This window comes from Macaca thibetana, chromosome Y (assembly GCF_024542745.1).
Source record: "Macaca thibetana thibetana isolate TM-01 chromosome Y, ASM2454274v1, whole genome shotgun sequence".
Taxonomy (NCBI): domain Eukaryota; kingdom Metazoa; phylum Chordata; class Mammalia; order Primates; family Cercopithecidae; genus Macaca; species Macaca thibetana.
The window spans coordinates 8,514,520-8,531,627 of record NC_065599.1 but is presented as its reverse complement, the minus strand read 5'-3'; the positions used below and the strand labels follow the sequence as shown (position 1 = coordinate 8,531,627).

Below are 17,108 nucleotides of genomic sequence, written 5' to 3'. Positions count from 1 at the left end.
ATTAGTAAGGAGATTGAGTCAATAAACAAAAGCACATGCATATGTGCATACATGGCCACAAGTTTGGGAACAAAGGGCTTCACTGACAAATTCTACCAAATATTTAAAATAATATTAACATCAATCTTTTTGAAATGCTTCCAAAAATTAAAAAAGGAAGACTTTCAAATTCACATTATGAGGTAATGTTACCCTTATACTAAGTCCAGACCAAGATACTATGAGAAAACTACAAGCCAATATTTGTGGTAAGGATTGTTGCAGAAACCCTCAAGAAAATGTTGGCAAATCACATTTACTATCACATTAAATCCCAGCACAAACAACTAGGTTTTATTCTTGGAAAAGAAGGATGGTTCAATATACCAAAAATTAGTAGAGTGAAAAGAAAAAATTATTCCTTTGTGATTGTTTCAGTTGATGCAGAAAAATGATTTTAGAGAATTCAGCACCCTTTCAGGACTAAAACATACTATAAATTTGGAACAAAAGAGAACTGCCTCAACATAATGAAGGTCATATATACAAATCCTATAACTAACATTATTCTCAATAATGAAAGACTGAAACCTTTTCTTCTAGGATAAACAATGAGACAAGGAATTCTGCTTTTGTCACTTCTATTCAACATAATATGAGTACTGGAATTTCTAGCTAGAGCAATTAGTCAAGAAAAGGAAATTGTCATTCAAGTAAGAAATGAAGAAGTAAGTAAAACTCTTTTTTCATAAACAACATAATCTTAAGGTAGAAATCCCTGTATAAAGATTCCACTCCCTAAAATGTCAGAACTAAACAATTTATCAAATTTACAGAATACAGAGTTAGTATACACAATTAGTTTCTTTTGGGTGTGGTGGCTCATGCCTGTAATCTCAGCACTTTGGGAGGCAGAGGTGGGTGGATGGCTTGAGTTCAGCAATTCAAGACCATCCTAAGTGATATGGCTTGGCTTTGTGTCTCCCCCCAAATTTCATCTCAATTTGTAATCCTCACGTATCAAGAGAGGGTGGTGATTGGATCATTGGGGTGGTTTCTCCCATGCTGCTTTTGTGATAGTGAGTTCTCAAAAGATCTGATGCTTTTTATAAGTATCTGACATTTCCTGTTTGCATATATCTCTTCTGCCACCATATGAAAAAGGTCCTTGCTTCCCCTTTGCCTTCTGCCATGATTGTAAGTTTACTGAGGCCTCCCCAGCCATGTGGAACTGAGTCAATTAAACCTTTTTGCTTAATAAATTACCCTATCTCGGATGTTCTTTATAGCAATATGAAAATGGACTAAATTTTCATACTGGGCCAAATGACAAAATACCATCTCTACAAACAACACAAAAAATTAGTTGGATGTGGTGATACGTGCCTGTGGTCCCAACTACCTGGAAGTCTGAGCTGAGAGGATCATTTGAGCCCAGGAGGCAGAGGCTGCAATGAGCCAAGATATAGCCACTGCACTGCAGCCTCGGTGACACAGCAAGACTCTGTCTCCAAAAAATAAATAAATAAAAGATGTATAAATAATGTTTTTGTATACTAACAATGAACAGTCTGAGTAAGAAAATTTTAAAAACCAGTGCCAGTTTAGCCAACAGGTAAATGAGAACTTGCTAAACATCACTAATCATCAGAGAAATACAAATGAAAACCACAATGATATATTAACCCCTACCTGTTAGAATGCCTATCATTAAAAAGAAAAATTGATAATGCTAACTAGAATGTGAAGAAAAGACAACCCTTGCACACTGTTGGTGTGAATGTAAGTTAGTAGAGCCATTATGGAAGACAGCATGGGAGTTCCTCAAAAACCTAAAATTGAACTACTGTGTAGTCCAACAGTCCCACTACTAGATATATACCAAAAAGAAACAACTCCAGTACATCACAGAGGTATCTTCACTCTTAATATTCATTGCAGCATTATTCTTAATAACCAAGATTTAGAAACCTAAGTATCAGTAGATAAATATATAAAGAAAATGTGATTTATGAATACAATGGAATACAGTATAACAGTTTCTCAGAATGGTAAACATGAAGTTATGATATGATCCAATAATTTTGTTTCCAAGCATACACACAAAATCATTGAAATCAGGGGCTTAAACAGATATTTGTGCATGTATGTTCATAGCACAATTAACAACAGCCAAAAGATGGAAACCTAAATGCCCATCAATAGATGAGTCAAAGAAATACGGTCTATCCATACAATGGAATATTGTTAGCCTTTTTTTTTTTTTTTTTTTTTTTTTTTTTTGAGACAGAGTCTTGCTCTGTCGCCCAGGCTGGGGTGCAGTGGCCGGATCTCAGCTCACTGCAAGCTCCGCCTCCCGGGTTTAGACCATTCTTCTGCCTCAGCCTCCCGAGTAGCTGGGACTACAGGCGCCTGCCACCTCGCCCGGCTAGTTTTTTGTATTTTTTTTTTTTTTTTTTAGTAGAGACGGGGTTTCACCGTGTTAGCCAGGATGGTCTCGATCTCCTGACCTCGTGATCCGCCCGTCTCGGCCTCCCAAAGTGCTGGGATTACAGGCTTGAGCCACCGCGCCCGGCCATTGTTAGCCTTTAAAAAACTTCTGAAACATGCTGCAACATGGACAAACCTTCAGATAATATGCTCTGTAAAATAGGCCAGCATGCAAAGAAACATATTATGTGATTCCATTTATATGATGTTCCTAGAGTAGTCAAATACATAGAAGCATGTTGTTATCAAAGGTTAGGATGGGTGAGAAGTAATGGGGAGTTACTATATACATGAGTAGTTTTATATGGAAACATAAAACATTCTGGAGATGGACTAGTGAAGGCTGTACAATAGTTTGAAGTTAAGCCACTGAATGATACATTATAAAATGGTTTACAATAACAAATTTTATATGTATTTTACCGCAATGAAAATTACACAAGATGATATGAGAAAGTACAATAAGGGAGTCTTATTGAGATGGGAAGTAGGTTAGAAATGGCTTTTCTAGGGACGTGGAATATTAGTTTAAAAAGGGTTGTGAAATAGTGAAACAGGAAAGGCTCCCATTTCCCCACTGCAGGGCATGTGCTGGGGGTGTGGCTCACTTCTTCAGTACCCACTGTTCTGCTCAAACCGCCAGGGGAGCATACAGACGGGCAGGCTGTGGGTCTCTGACCTGCTGGCAGTGTTTGGGGGTGAATGTTTACAGCTCCTGAAGTCCCAGTGGGTGTGTGTTATAGGGTGCTCTTTTAGTTTGCCTTCTACAGGAGGCATGTAATCAGCTCAATTAGACCCTGTACCTTGTTGCAATGACAGAGGGCTTTCTGTATCCCGGAGTTTCTTGCCTTGGTGTATTGGAGGAATTGGATCACATGGGGGCTTGGAGAATGAGTGCAAGGTTTTATTGCGTGGAGGTAGCTCTCAGCAGATAGGGGAGCCAGAAAGGAAATGGTTTTCTCCTGTCAGGCAGGTAGGGGTCCTGGGATCTTCTCCCACTGACCCAGCCAAATTGTGCATTGTTCTGCTTGTCCATGGCTGCCAGCCTGCCAGTACCTGTTGGCATGCTCTTCTGCCAGTGTGCTCTGGGCAAGAGCCACTGGTGTCTGTTTCTGCTGATGTGTTTCTCATGATTTCCAGCTCCTTCTGCCTCCATATTGCTACTGTGTCCGGTATTTATAGGCCCAGGATGGGGGCATGACAGGCCAGGGTGGTCTTGGAAAATGCAATATTTAGGCGGGAAGGCAGAAGTGCCTGTCCTCACCTCGTTCTGTGAGGGTGGAGCCTTATCCAGGCCCATACCCTCCTCTATCCAGCACTTCCCTTCCCCTCTTCTGCATCATTTAAAGGAACCATGCTCTTATCAATCAATTCGGTTGATAAACTAATATTGAACAAGGCGTTCATGCAGACAACATGGTCACAACTGAGGACACAAAAAGCTTGTTTCTCAGTAACTGAATGAACATTGCTCTTGAGGGCTACAATGAAGATAAGTGAGCACAAAATGAGGCTTGGCAGGTCAGTTAGGATAAATAACATAATTTTTAGTTTACTATTTTTAAGGGGAAGATATGAAGCAATTGCAAGGGCTTGTTAAGAAAAAAGTTTGATGGAATTTGTGTGTTTTGGCAGGACTCTGTGGTCAGCTGGGAGGAGCAGAGATGAAAGCTAAAGGGATCAGTTTGGTGGGGGGATAATGAAATAGGTCTTAAATTGATGGTGGTGATGGGGGCACAACTCTGAAAATCCTTAGAACCATTGAATTGTGCACTTGAATGGTCAAATTATATAGTATGTAAGTTATATCTTGCTAACTGCTTTTTTAAAATTAAAAAAAATCCCAAACAAAATAAATCACTGAAAAGAAATATAATACAAATTATTAGATTTTCCTTTGTGGTACATATTAGTTAATCACGCTTGTGTTCAGTTCTGTATGTGTGTGTGTTCCTGTCAGAGAGAGAGAGATACATGGAGGAGAAGGAAAGGAAAGAGAGAGAAAGAGAAACTGTCTGTGATGTAAAATGTCTCTTTGACTGTGAGTCGGAGTCATGCTTGTCAAAACTTCATTCCCCAACTTCTTTCTTATTACATTTTCTGTACTGCTCTCATTACATTTTCTTTTCCTGCCCAGCTTTAACTTCCAATCAATCGCTTATGTTTATTTTTAAATTCTCCGCTTCTTGTTCCGTGAAGACGTCATCCTTCACACACAATCCTGAATCTGCTCTAAGAGCCTGTTTTTAATGTTTTCATTTGGCTTCCAAGTGACAACAAATAAATGATATACTTTCTACCACTCAACTTATCAATTGTTTTTCATAAGCCCCTAATAGTTGTGCAATATAATCTTCATAACATTTATGGGCTACACTTTTGTCACTTGCACAGTGGGAGAATTGATGGCCCTAACATAGGGGTTTACTGTAACAGTTAAAACAAATATGTACAACCTGTAAATTAAAAATTTTCCACTTATCATAGCTTTTATTTGAGCAACAACATCTTGTTTCTCCTCATCATAATTTCTTCCTTTACTTGACCTCTTTGTAGCTTTTGACAACACTAACCTTCTAAATTCTTCTCTCCCATCACATTTTTGGCTTTTCTCTGATTTCTCTGATTATTATTATTCTGTTGAATTCTCTGAGTGGATTTTCTCCTGGTTCAGCTAATTCATTAATTCTCTCCATATCTTCAACCACCACCTCAACTTGCTGATTCTTCAGCCTCTATCTGTAGCCCAGACATCTTGATGAATCTGAACTTCTATATTCTGTAACACATCAGATATTTTTCCTTGGCCTTCCATGGGAACTTTGAAAATAGCATCCTGCCATGAATGTTTTCCTTCTCTCTTGCTTCATTTCCAATCTTAATTAAGACACCACAGCTCAGAGGGTTACCCAAAGATAAAAATTTATCATTGATTCTTCTCTTTCACTGGTCATATTAAATTGGTTAGCCACTCTCTTTTTCTGTACCACTACTTGGTGCACATTCTTTCTTACTTTCTCTGGACTTTAGCAATCACACTTAGCTCCCTGACTTCAGTCTCTGCCTTCTCCAACTCATCCTCTAATTTAGAAAATGTTTGTAAAACAGATCTCATTATTTTATAGCCCAGATTGAAATTCCTTTTTTTTTTTTTTTTTTTTTTTAGCTGTCAGAATGATTTTATTGAAATTTTTTAGTACAATGTTAGAGGATCTTAAAATCTTATATTTTAAACCAATACAAGCACTGCAAATGATATATTCCTGAATCTAGTTGATGTAGTATCTAAAAAGAAAAGTGATCATATGAATATCTAAAAGTTGACTAACGTAATTTAAATTGGAGGCTAAACAACTTTGGTATATTTATATTTCTCTAGCTCCTGTTTTTGGCCAGGTAAGTGCCAAGTCCACCCCCATTCAGTAGAATTGGACAGGACCAATGTATTTGGTGGTCTCACTTAAGTTTCCATGCCAGGAGCTGCAAGAAATGTACAACTTCTGGGATTAAGTTGCTCCCAAGACAGTCTTCATCACCTTTGTGAACTGGAAAAACCAAATAGTCAAGGTCTGAATTTCCATTGTGTGTGGCTAAGTCCAGTCTCATTGGTTCATAAAAGTATTCTGAAGGACATTAAAATACAAAGGTGGGGCTAAATAATGATAGAAACCATCAGTTCTGAATTCAGAGAATGACAATGCAGGTTCCTATATCCTTTTTAAAAATCTGAGATCATTATTTTAAAACTAGCTGTATACATTCTTAGGCTTTAAATTTAATGTTAGCTGGAATGATTACCTGTAAAGGTCAATTGGCTTTAGGCTTTGGCGATTGCTCAATATAATTTTGGAATTTTAGGATGCAGCATTTCAGGTAAGTGACAGTTGTGTTTTAGAAGAGGTAATTTAAAAAATGATCCAGAACTACACTGCTCTGATATGTCTGACGTATACCCCCCAAAATGTGTCAGTGTCCATATTAAGCTAAATAAAATTTGGTCCAAATTAAGCACAATAACCAAGATGGTTTATATGAAACTGAGTTATCAAAAAAAAAAAAAAAAAAAAAGAAAAATTCAAAATTCATGGTATGATAATTAAACATTTTCCAAGGTTCACTCCAAAGTAAAAGGCTAATTAATTCTATACAGGGTTTTACCCAAATGTCCATAGGCATTATCATACATATTTACACAGAAGGCTTTAATCTGAAGTAACCTTTGGCAACCTCGAAATATATAAACTATGACTTCCACAGTGAAATTATATACTTGAAAGTTGTCGCGTCAAAGTATTGAAAGAACAAAGGAAGAGATCACCTGTACCCGTTAAAAATCAAAATGACAAAAACATTTCTCATTTAAGACAGTTCACTTAAAGACCAAATAACTACCACCATTTCCCCAAAAACTGGAAAGAAATGATCTTGAGCTTTAGAACGGGAAACAATAAATCTTAGCACATACAAAGATCGGATGCTTTTGCCAGTGATTAACCTATCATTGCTGAGTACCTACAGCTAAACATCCAGAAAACAAAAACAAGTCAAAAGTCAGAGTAGGCTTGCTGGGCACTTCCCATTCTGGATTTATAGCGGGGCATGGCTGAACAGGTAGGACATGGATTCCCCATTGTGTGCCCTTCGGATTGCTTCGGCCAAGATCATGGAAATGTCAGTGACCTGAATCTTGGTGCAGTGTTTCATTTTGTCCTCTTGCGGAATTGTGTTTGTGACGACCACAGCCTCAAAGGCAGCATTATTTATTCTGGAAATAGCTGGTCCAGACAAGATCCCATGGATAAGGACAGCATACACTTTGGTGGCTCCAGCTGACAGCAGCTTGTCCGCAGCATGGCAGACGGTGCCGCATGTGTCAGCCATGTCATCCACGAGGATGGCCACGCGGCCCTTCATGTCGCCCACCAGGACCATCCGGTCCACTTCATTCGCCTTCTTCCTCTCTTTGCGGATCAAAGCAAATTCCACATTCAACCTGTCTGCAATTGACCTGACCCTTTTGGCTCCCCCTGCGTCAGGTGAAACAATGATACAGTTCTTCCACTCGGCAGTGTTTTCCCGAATCCACTGCAGGACTGCGGGCTCCGCATACAAATTATCCACAGGAATATCAAAGAATCCCTGTATCTGAGAGGCATGCAGGTCCATGGTGATGATGTGATCCGCTCCGGCCACCGACAGCATATTGGCCACAAGTTTTGCAGAAATTGGGGCATGACTCTTGTCCTTTTAGTCTTGTCGGGCATATGGGAAACACGGGATCACGGCAGTCACCCTGGATGATGACGCGATCTTGCAGGCATTGATCATGATAAGGAGCTCCATTTGGTTGTCGTTAATTTCCCCGCAGCGCTCTGCATGATGTAGACGTCTTCCCCTCTCACACTTTCACCAGTCTCCACGCTGGTCTCCTGGTTGCTGAACTTCTTGGTGACCACCTTGCCCAGCTCCAGGCCCAGACGGTCGGCCACGCGCTGGGACAGGTCCTGATGCGAGCTGCCGCTGAACAGCGCCATGTTGGGCATGGTAGGGCGCGGGACTCCGAGGGGCGCGCGGTGGCGGAGATGGTGGCGGAGGCGACAGCGACAGCGACGCGGAGGGCTGCTGCTGCTCCAGATTGAAATTCTTGACTGTCTCTTCATCTTCTGTAAAATTATCTCTAGACATATTGTGGCTTAAACTCTAGTAGTTTTCTATACCTCCTCCCACTGTTTATACAGTGAGAATGTATTCTGGGTATGTGACCATGAAGTGAGTTGTAGGATGCAATGAGCAGAAGGAACATAGGCACCAAGACAACTGCTGCTGCCAGGAATACTTCCTAACGTCAAGCCCCATTAGGAAGATTGAACAAATTGTAGAGAACCTAAAATATCCCTGTAAGTAGAGAGAAAATATATTAAGCAATTAACCAGATTATTTAACATGCCATTAGTTACTTTACTTTCTTCCTTTCTTGTTTAATGGTACAAAAGACTAGGTAGGTGTGTACTGCTAGCATCTTCTTCCTGCTGCTCAAGTTTGCATTTCGTGTAAATTCCCTGTGAATAAATATTTTACTACCTACCCACTATAGTTCTCTGCCTCCTTCTTTGGTCTGAGCTTGTACTCTATTAATGGCAGCTCAAGGAGTTACCCAAACTAGACATCAGAAATTTATCACTGATTCTTCTGTCTCACTGGTCATGTTCAGTGTTCAGCTAAGTGAAATATTTATGGAGGGCAATTCTTGGTTCTAGCATGAAGTTTTGTTGGGAAAACTGGTAATCCAATCAGTAGTCAATTTATGAAATGGGCTTGGGGAATGAAGGATCCCTGGGGAAAATCTTGGGTTAGCTGACCTAGTCAATAGAGTGACCAATGAGTCCCATGTTTGAGGCACATGGGCATCTACATGACTACAGGATATTCTAAAAATGCCCCGCGATTCATAACTCTGTTGGAGGAACTAAAAATGGGTCATGGCTGTAAGGAAGAGATAAAAATGACGACGCATATGTCTAGGAGGCCTCTGTCATGAGAAGTGCCACGGGAAACAGATACGTAGTTAGCTGCAGAGGCAAAAGTAAGAAAACTGGTGTAGGAATTGAAATCAGAAAAGAATATGTAAATGTCCACTATTCTGCTGGCCACCAAGCTAGCCAATAAGTTTTCAGATCAGGATAAGAAGTCAGAAATTTTCGGCCTGGCATGGTGGCTCGCGCCTGTAATCCCAGCTCTTTGGGAGGCCAAGGCAGGTGGATCACGAAGTCAGGAGTTTGAGACCAGCCTGACCAACATGTTGAAATCCCGTCTCTACTAAAAATACAAAAATTAGCCAGGTGTTGTGGTGCGTGCCTATAGTCTTGGCTATTCAGGAGGCTGAGGCTATTCGCTTAAACCCAGGACAAGGTGGAGGCTGCAGTGAGCTGAGATGGCACCACTGCACTCCAGCCTGGACAACAGAGCAAGGCTCCATCTCAAACAAACACACACACAAACAAACAAAAAAAGAAATCAGAACCGTTGGTATGTATATACATTAAGACACAGGACAGAAAGCTCCCCAAGGTGAAAGTGTGTGCCATTGTGTCACATACAGATTGGGATGGAAAGACCTAGAACTCATTGGAAATTGAGGATGATAATGAGACTGATGTGACACTGGAAGATGAGATAGAGAAAGATAGAATGGAGGAAGCCCAATGCGTATTCAGCATAAGCTGAATATTGAGTAGGGACATGCTAGAGGCCAGTTGCCTATGCTGGAGCATATGCCATCTGAACTGGTGGAGATTACTGCTGAGTTTCAGCAGGAACCGGGGGAGACCATTTCTGCATGGCCGCTGAAGTTATGGGATATGGATGTACATGGTATGTAACTTTCTGGATAAGAAGCAGAAAAGGTAATAAAACTACCCATATTGTCTATGACAACACTTGGGACAGACTAAGTAGCATCTTGGGCGCCCATGTCAGGGGATTAGGTTATTAGCTCCTGTTGGAAAGTATAGCCCAATAAGGAGGACTTGCCAGGAGGGATACCCCAGTGGAAATATATAGAGGAAGTACAGCAGATCCCAGGGGAACTAGGAATTTCCTACAGAAGCGATCATAAAACTTATGAAGCCTTGCAGACTGGGAGCTGCAACTAGGAAGCTGCTAACTTCCTCCCTTTGAAGGATTGTGACTAGAAGGCAATATAGATTGCCAGACAGTCACAAGGAAATACAAGAGAGCATTCTGGTGTAGTAAAAGCTGGGGATGGCATGACTGGTTCAAAGCAACTTTAGTAACCCTGGATGGCCTGATACAGATGCCAGATGGCTTGTGGATAATGAAAATGGATTACAGAAAAATTTTAAAGTGATGCCTTTCATACATGTTCTTTGTCAGATATTTCTTTGCTACAACACTTAGAATATTACCTAAGAACTTAGAGTACTGGATTTTGCTGATTACTTTTTTTAATATTGCCTAACGACAAGCTCAGAGGATCAGTTTGCTTTCACATGGGAAGGACAGCAGCAGACCTTTAAGGTGTTACTGCAAGAATGCACATACAGCCCTATAATCTACAAGATGGTGGCCTGCAACTGAATTCTGTTTTCATCCCCCTAAACATATTTAGGACTGTTGACCAGATGGTAGGAGACCCCAAAATTTGCTTTAACTCGTGAGTAATATAAGAAATCATCTAGATGGCTTAACACACTCTCAGTGCTTTTTTTCCTCTTTTTCCTTTTTCTTTTTTTTTTTTTTGATAGAAAAATTCTTTAAGCAAAACAAATCTACATGTTGAACTTATAGCTTAACTAGAATAAATCTAAGTTAAACTGTATAGAGACCAAACAGATAATGACTGTTACATATGCAGGCTTTCTCAAAGCAGGGATTCCTAGTTCCATGTAAGACCTCTTAAAAGTGAAAATTCAATTCTGTAGATGAAAACGTTATCCTAGCGGGTTAACCATACAATGTCATACACAGACTCTGCTTTTAAGCCATTTTTTCCATCTTCATATAGTTTCAAAACATGAGAAGTATTTTACTTATGGGAAAGTGCCAAATTGCCTGATATTCAAAGTATCTTAGAAATGCTAAATTTTTGTAACATTGGCTTCACTCTGATTTAGTCCATACACATCAATGTACAGACTGTCAAAGTACTATCTTAGAACAATTAATGTTTGCATTTTTGGAATCTAGAAATGAAAATAAAACATCTAATATAGCCATGTTTTCAAATAGGTAAGTTTCCTTATATAGCATTTATTTATTGTATAAGCAATATAGGTTTTTTCTTTCAATTAAGTCCTATTTAGTGACTTCCTAAAGACATTGTTAACAGCATAGAAACTTGAGGCATTTCTCTTTATTTTTGTGTGTGTGTGAGACGGAGTCTCGCTCTGCCGCCCAGGCTGGAGTGCAGTGGCCGGATCTCAGCTCACTGCAAGCTCCGCCTCCTGGGTTCACGCCATTCTCCCGCCTCAGCCTCCCGAGTAGCTGGGACTACAGGCGCCCGCCACCACGCCCGGCTAATTTTTTGTATTTTTTAGTAGAGACGGAGTTTCACCGTGTTAGCCAGGATGGTCTCGATCTCCTGACCTCATGATCCGCCCGCCTCGGCCTCCCAAAGTGCTGAGATTACAGGCGTGAGCCACCGCGCCCGGCCGGCATTTCTCAAAAATAAACTTATTTAGTTTTCAGTTTTAGTTACTAGTGCCTGCCTGTGAAAAGGACCTTAAATGATTTAACCCTAAAGCCACATTCATTCCTGTATGTACGCAGTCTGTTATCTGCAGAGAAGTAATAAGACTTCATTCCTTTTTCATTTCTTCTCATAGTATAAAATACTAGTCAGATGTGCATTGTAAGTGGAGAGATGTACCTTGTGTTGCCACTACCCATGATTGCCTCATATATAATTTATCCTTAATGAGTCTTTGACTAAATACCAACCTGGAGTGGTCTGCTCTTTAGTCTGATTTTGCTTTCTACTTATGAAGATGTATCACCTAGTAACTGATGAAAGTAATAAGTTTGAGAAATAAGGCATCCCTGGGGAGAAATTCCAGATTGCTTGACCTAGGCTATGTGATGACCTCATGATCTGCCTGCCTTGGCCTTCCAAAGTGCTGAGATAACAGGTGTGAGCCACCGAGCTCGGCCAGAAGTGCAGTATTCTTTATGTGTGTCAAATGCTGCAGTTAAACAAACAAAAAACTACCACAAAAAAGTTATGTATTTAAATCTTTAAGGTTCTGCTTTCATGTTGACTGTACTATCATGTACATGCTATAAAAAAATAGTTGAGGAAAGACATATTAGAATAACTACCAGCATCCTGTCCCCACAAAAATACAACTAGAAACAATTCAAATCCAAGAAAATTATCTTGCTTTTATCAAAATTTTGGAAAGAAGCAAAGATAATTCCTAGGCTTACAAAATTGGAAGAAGCTGTGACTGGTAACAGAAAGAGTTATTTCATACTGCATCACTCCTACCCAAGGCCATAATACCAAGCACAGAGAATTTCCCTTGACCCACAATTGCCAACGTTGGGGGAAGGAAGTAGAGGTGAAAATTCAGTCTTTCCACTGATCTGGGAATCTTCAAAAAAAGGCCACTTTGAGTTCATTCCAGGGGAACCACTTAGAATGCAAGGGGGCTCAACTGCCTGGGATAAACTGAGGACAAAGAGTAGGACAATAATTATAGTAACTGGCAAGTAAATCTTAGTGGCTTCTCTGTTCTCAGAGCAGAAATGACACATATTAAAGAGGCGGCTTGCAGATAGGGTCCATGGAGAGCTGTGTGGTCAAAAGTGCATGGCTGATGCTTAAAACCATCTAAGGCCTATGGACTCATGTTGGCTGCTTTTGTTGTATGCTTTTCTCTTCTATGCTGCAAGGTATAGTTTCATCTCACTGGATTCAAAGGTTAGAATGGGCATGGATCCACGGCATGCAAAAAGACCTCGGTATTAATGTTTTACTGGTTAAACTCAGTCATATGGTACTGGGGAGGAACACAGCCTTACAGTCTGCCATGGGATGGTAGCTCATGAGTTAATTCTGTTTTCTTTTTTACCTGGCATTGTGTGGTCACCTTACATAGATGACATCATGTTAGTTCCTCCTAAAGACAACTCTGATTTTGGAGATCAAACATTTCTGGTCATGAGAATTATAAGAATTAGTGGTGAGTGTCTACAAAATGCAGGGACAAGGCACTTGCACAAAGAAGTGGGTTTAGAATTAAGTCTTTGGTGAGGTACCTGGGTTTCAGGAAATCTGAAACAAACAGCACTTGTTCTGCTCAAATATGTCTTTCCTGTACTAAAAGAGTGAAGGAGTAAAAAAGTAGAGAGTTTCAGAAATCTTGCCAGTTTTCACTTTCTACCTGGAAAAAATGTCTTTACCCAGGTACTGCTCTTTGCTGTTTATGTCCTAAACTAACTGTCTCTTGAAGCTAGTGCTAACACTGCATTTCTGAATAATGATTCACCAGTAGAGTAAGTTTAAAGATGTCCTGGCTATGTGTTTATTATGGAAAACAGGAAACAGCCAGTGATTTCTATGGAGCATATTCTCAAAACAGTCTCTAATATACACAATAATAAAACCTTTCTTCTTTTGCATATGGAAGGTTGCAATTGTCCATTTTCATATTACTATAATTTTTAGAATATGTAGCACATCTATATGGTTCAGATATCAAAGTAAAATGAGAAGCACATTAGAGAAAGAATCAAATAGATAAAACAAATAGTGATAAAGGGCATATCACCACCAATCCCACAGAAATACAAATGACCATCAGAGAATACTGTAATCACCTCTATACAAATAAACTAGAAAATCTAGAAGAAAGGAATAAATTCCTGGATACATACACTCTCCCAAGACTAAACCACGAATAAGTTGAATTCCTGAATAGACGAAAAACAAGTTCTGAAATTGAGGCAGAAATAAATAGCCTACTATCCAAAGGAAGTTTGGGACCAGACAGATTCATCACCAAATTCTACCAGACGTATAACGATGAGCTGGTACCATTCCTTCTGAAACTATTCCAAACAACAGAAAAAGAGAGAATCGTTCGTAACTCATTTTATGAGGCCAGCATCATCATGATGCCAAAATTTGGCAGAGACACAACAAAAGAAAAGAAAATTTCAGGCCAATATCTCTGATGAACATTGATGTGAAAATTGTCACTAAAATACTGGCAAACTGGATCCAGTAGCACATAAAAAACTTACCCACCATGATCAAGTCAGCTTCATCCCTGGGATGCAAGACTGGTTCAACATATGCAAATCAATTAACGAAATCCATCACATAAACAGAAACAATGACAAAAACCACGTGATTATCTCAATGGAGGCAGAAAAGGCCTTCGACAAAATTTAACAGCCCTTCATGCTAAACACTGAGTAAAAACTAGGCATTGGTGGAATGTATCTTAAAATAATAAGAGCTATTTATGACAAACCCACAGCCAATATCATACTGAATGGGCGAAAACTGGAAGCATTCCCTTTGAAAACTGGCACAAGACAGGGATGCCCTCTCTCACCACTCCTATTCAACACAGTGTTGGAAGTTCTGGCCAGGGCAGTCAGGCAAGAGAAAGAAATCAAGGGTATTCAGTTAGGAAGAGAGGAAGTCAAATTGTCCCTCTTTGCAGATGACATGATGGTATATTTAGAAAACCCCATCTATCAGCCCAAAATCTCCTTAAGCTGATAAGCAACTTCAGCAAAGTCTCAGGATACAAAATTAATGTGCAAAAATCACAAGCATTCCTATACACCAGTAACAGAGAAACAGGGAGCCAGATCATGAGTGAACTCCCATTCACAATTCCTACAAAGAAAATAAAATACCTAGGAATCCAACTTACAAGGGATGTGATGAATCTTTTCATGGAGAAACACAAACCAATACTCAAGGAAATAAGAGAGGACACAAACAAATGGAAAAACATTCCATCCTCTAGCATAGGAAGAATCAATATCATGAAAATGGTCACACTGCCCAAAGTAATTTATAGATTCAATGCTATCTCAATCAAGCTATCAATGACATTCTTCACAGAACTGGAAAAAACTACTTTAACATTCATGTGGAACAAAAAAAGAGATGGTATAGCCACGATAGTGCTCAGCAAAAAGACCAAAGTTGGAGGCATCATGCTACCTGACTTCAAACTATACAAAAGTCTTCAGTAACCAAAACAGTACGGTACTAGTACCAAAACAGGTATATAGACCAATGGAACAGAACAGAGGCCTTAGAAATAATTCTACACATGTACAACCATCTGATCTTTGACAAACATGACAAAAGCAATGGAGAAAGGATTCCCTATTTAATAAATGGTATTGGGAAAACTGGCTAGCCCTAGGCAGAAAGCTGAAACTGGATCCCTTCCTTGCAACTTATATAAAAATTAACTCAACATGGATTAAAGACTTAAACATAAGATCTATGAAACCTGGAAGAAAACCTAGGTAATACCATTTAGGACATAGGCATGGGCTAAGACTTCATAACTAAAACACCAAAAGCAATTGCAGTAGAAGTCAGAATTGACAAATGGGATTTGATTAAACTAAAGAGCTTATGCACAGCAAAAGAAACTATCATCAGAGTGAACAAGCAACCTACGGAATGGGAGAAAATTTTTCCTATCTATCCATCTGACAAAGGGCTAATATCCAGAATCTACTAAGAACTGAAACAAACTTACAAGAGAAAAAAAAAAAACAACCATAACATGGGCAAAGTATATAAACAGAGACTTCTTAAAAGAAGACATTTATACAGCCAAAAAACATATTTAAAAAAGCTTCTCATCACTGGTCATTAGGTAAATGCAAATCAAAACCACAATGAGATACCATCTGAGATACCATCTCATGCCAGTTAGAATGGCAGTCATTAAGAAGTCGCAAAACAACAGATGCTGGAGAGGATGTGGAGAAATAGGAATGCTTTTACACTGGGTGTGGGAGTGTAAATTAGTTTAACCATTGTGGGAAGACAGTGTGGTAATTCCTCAAGGATCCTGTCTCCTTGAACTTGGGGATTCTCTGTAAAGAGGCCCTTGGGTTTCACCATCCAAACACAAGCAGGTCATTCCCAAAGACAAAGGAATATCAGCACACTGACTTAGACCCTCAGGAAGTTACAAGGCACCATCTTTAAATCCCACATTCTTATGGCAGCACTGTTAAAATAATCAGTAATTTTTCATTCCACATAAACATTCACTGATAAGCCTGTTTTCTTTAAAATGCCAGGAAAATGCCAGGAAGTCAAAATAGTGAAAACTACATTGTACTTTGTCAATGTAAATAACAGAAAGTTCCTTCAAAACAGATGTTTCTTTGGAAACAGAGCATTGCAAAAGGAACATACATGCCATAATAAACTATATGCATATTTAGGGAGGTAAAGGAAGACAAAGGTTACTAAAGGGAAACATGAGGATGATGACATAACTGTTTTGAAACAATTATCTTTGGCTACAAACATGAATAACAAAAACTCCGACAGCAGTTTGCAAGGTTGTAGTTTTTGCAGCCTTTTGTGACAGTTTTTGTTATCAGGTCTACAAGGATGTCAATGGTCCCTGTTTGCCAGGATTTTCTTAACATTAGTGACTACTATTTCATTCTCACAACTTTCATAAATTGTAGCCTCATTTGTGTCTACGATAAACCTTCATTTCTGTACAGAAATTGAGTTATCGCTCAGCATTCCTCAGGCTGCACTTGTAACCACAACTCCTGTAGCACTAGATCCTGACCATTTGCCTCCCTGTTGTTCCTATCAGTAGGATCTCTGATGTTAGAATCACAGGCTTCTGTTTAAGAAATGCTTCAGCAGATCCTGAATTGCAGTGAAACAGCTGATGCCAGCAGTTTGAAGACTCCTACAGAGGAACCCAATCAGCAGGAGAATACAGCTTCTTTATGGCCCCGTCTCATTACTTCATCCTGCACTCTTCAATCCATCAGTGATCTCCATACTTTGGCCTACTCCAAAACCATTAAAACACCCAGCCCCAGACTCCTTGGAGAGATGGATTTAAGGTTTCCTCTTATCTTCTCATTTGGCAGCCCCA

At 39.6% G+C, this 17,108-nt stretch overlaps 1 protein-coding gene and 1 pseudogene across 6 annotated transcripts in view; one reads left to right on the top strand and one right to left on the bottom strand.

The window, feature by feature from the left end:
* The window catches only part of LOC126947191 (thymosin beta-4-like), a 196,830-nt gene that overhangs the window by 13,962 nt on the left and 165,760 nt on the right, over positions 1 to 17,108 (top strand). For 2 of the 6 annotated variants that reach the window (XR_007722954.1, XR_007722957.1), the window contains exon 2: positions 583 to 707. The exons of the other annotated variants lie outside the window; for them this stretch is intronic. The gene's annotated coding sequence lies outside the window, so the exon portion shown is untranslated. The remainder of the gene's footprint in view (positions 1 to 582; positions 708 to 17,108) is intronic. 6 annotated transcript variants of the gene reach the window in all.
* On the bottom strand, positions 7,034 to 8,092 carry LOC126947174 (ribose-phosphate pyrophosphokinase 2-like; annotated as a pseudogene).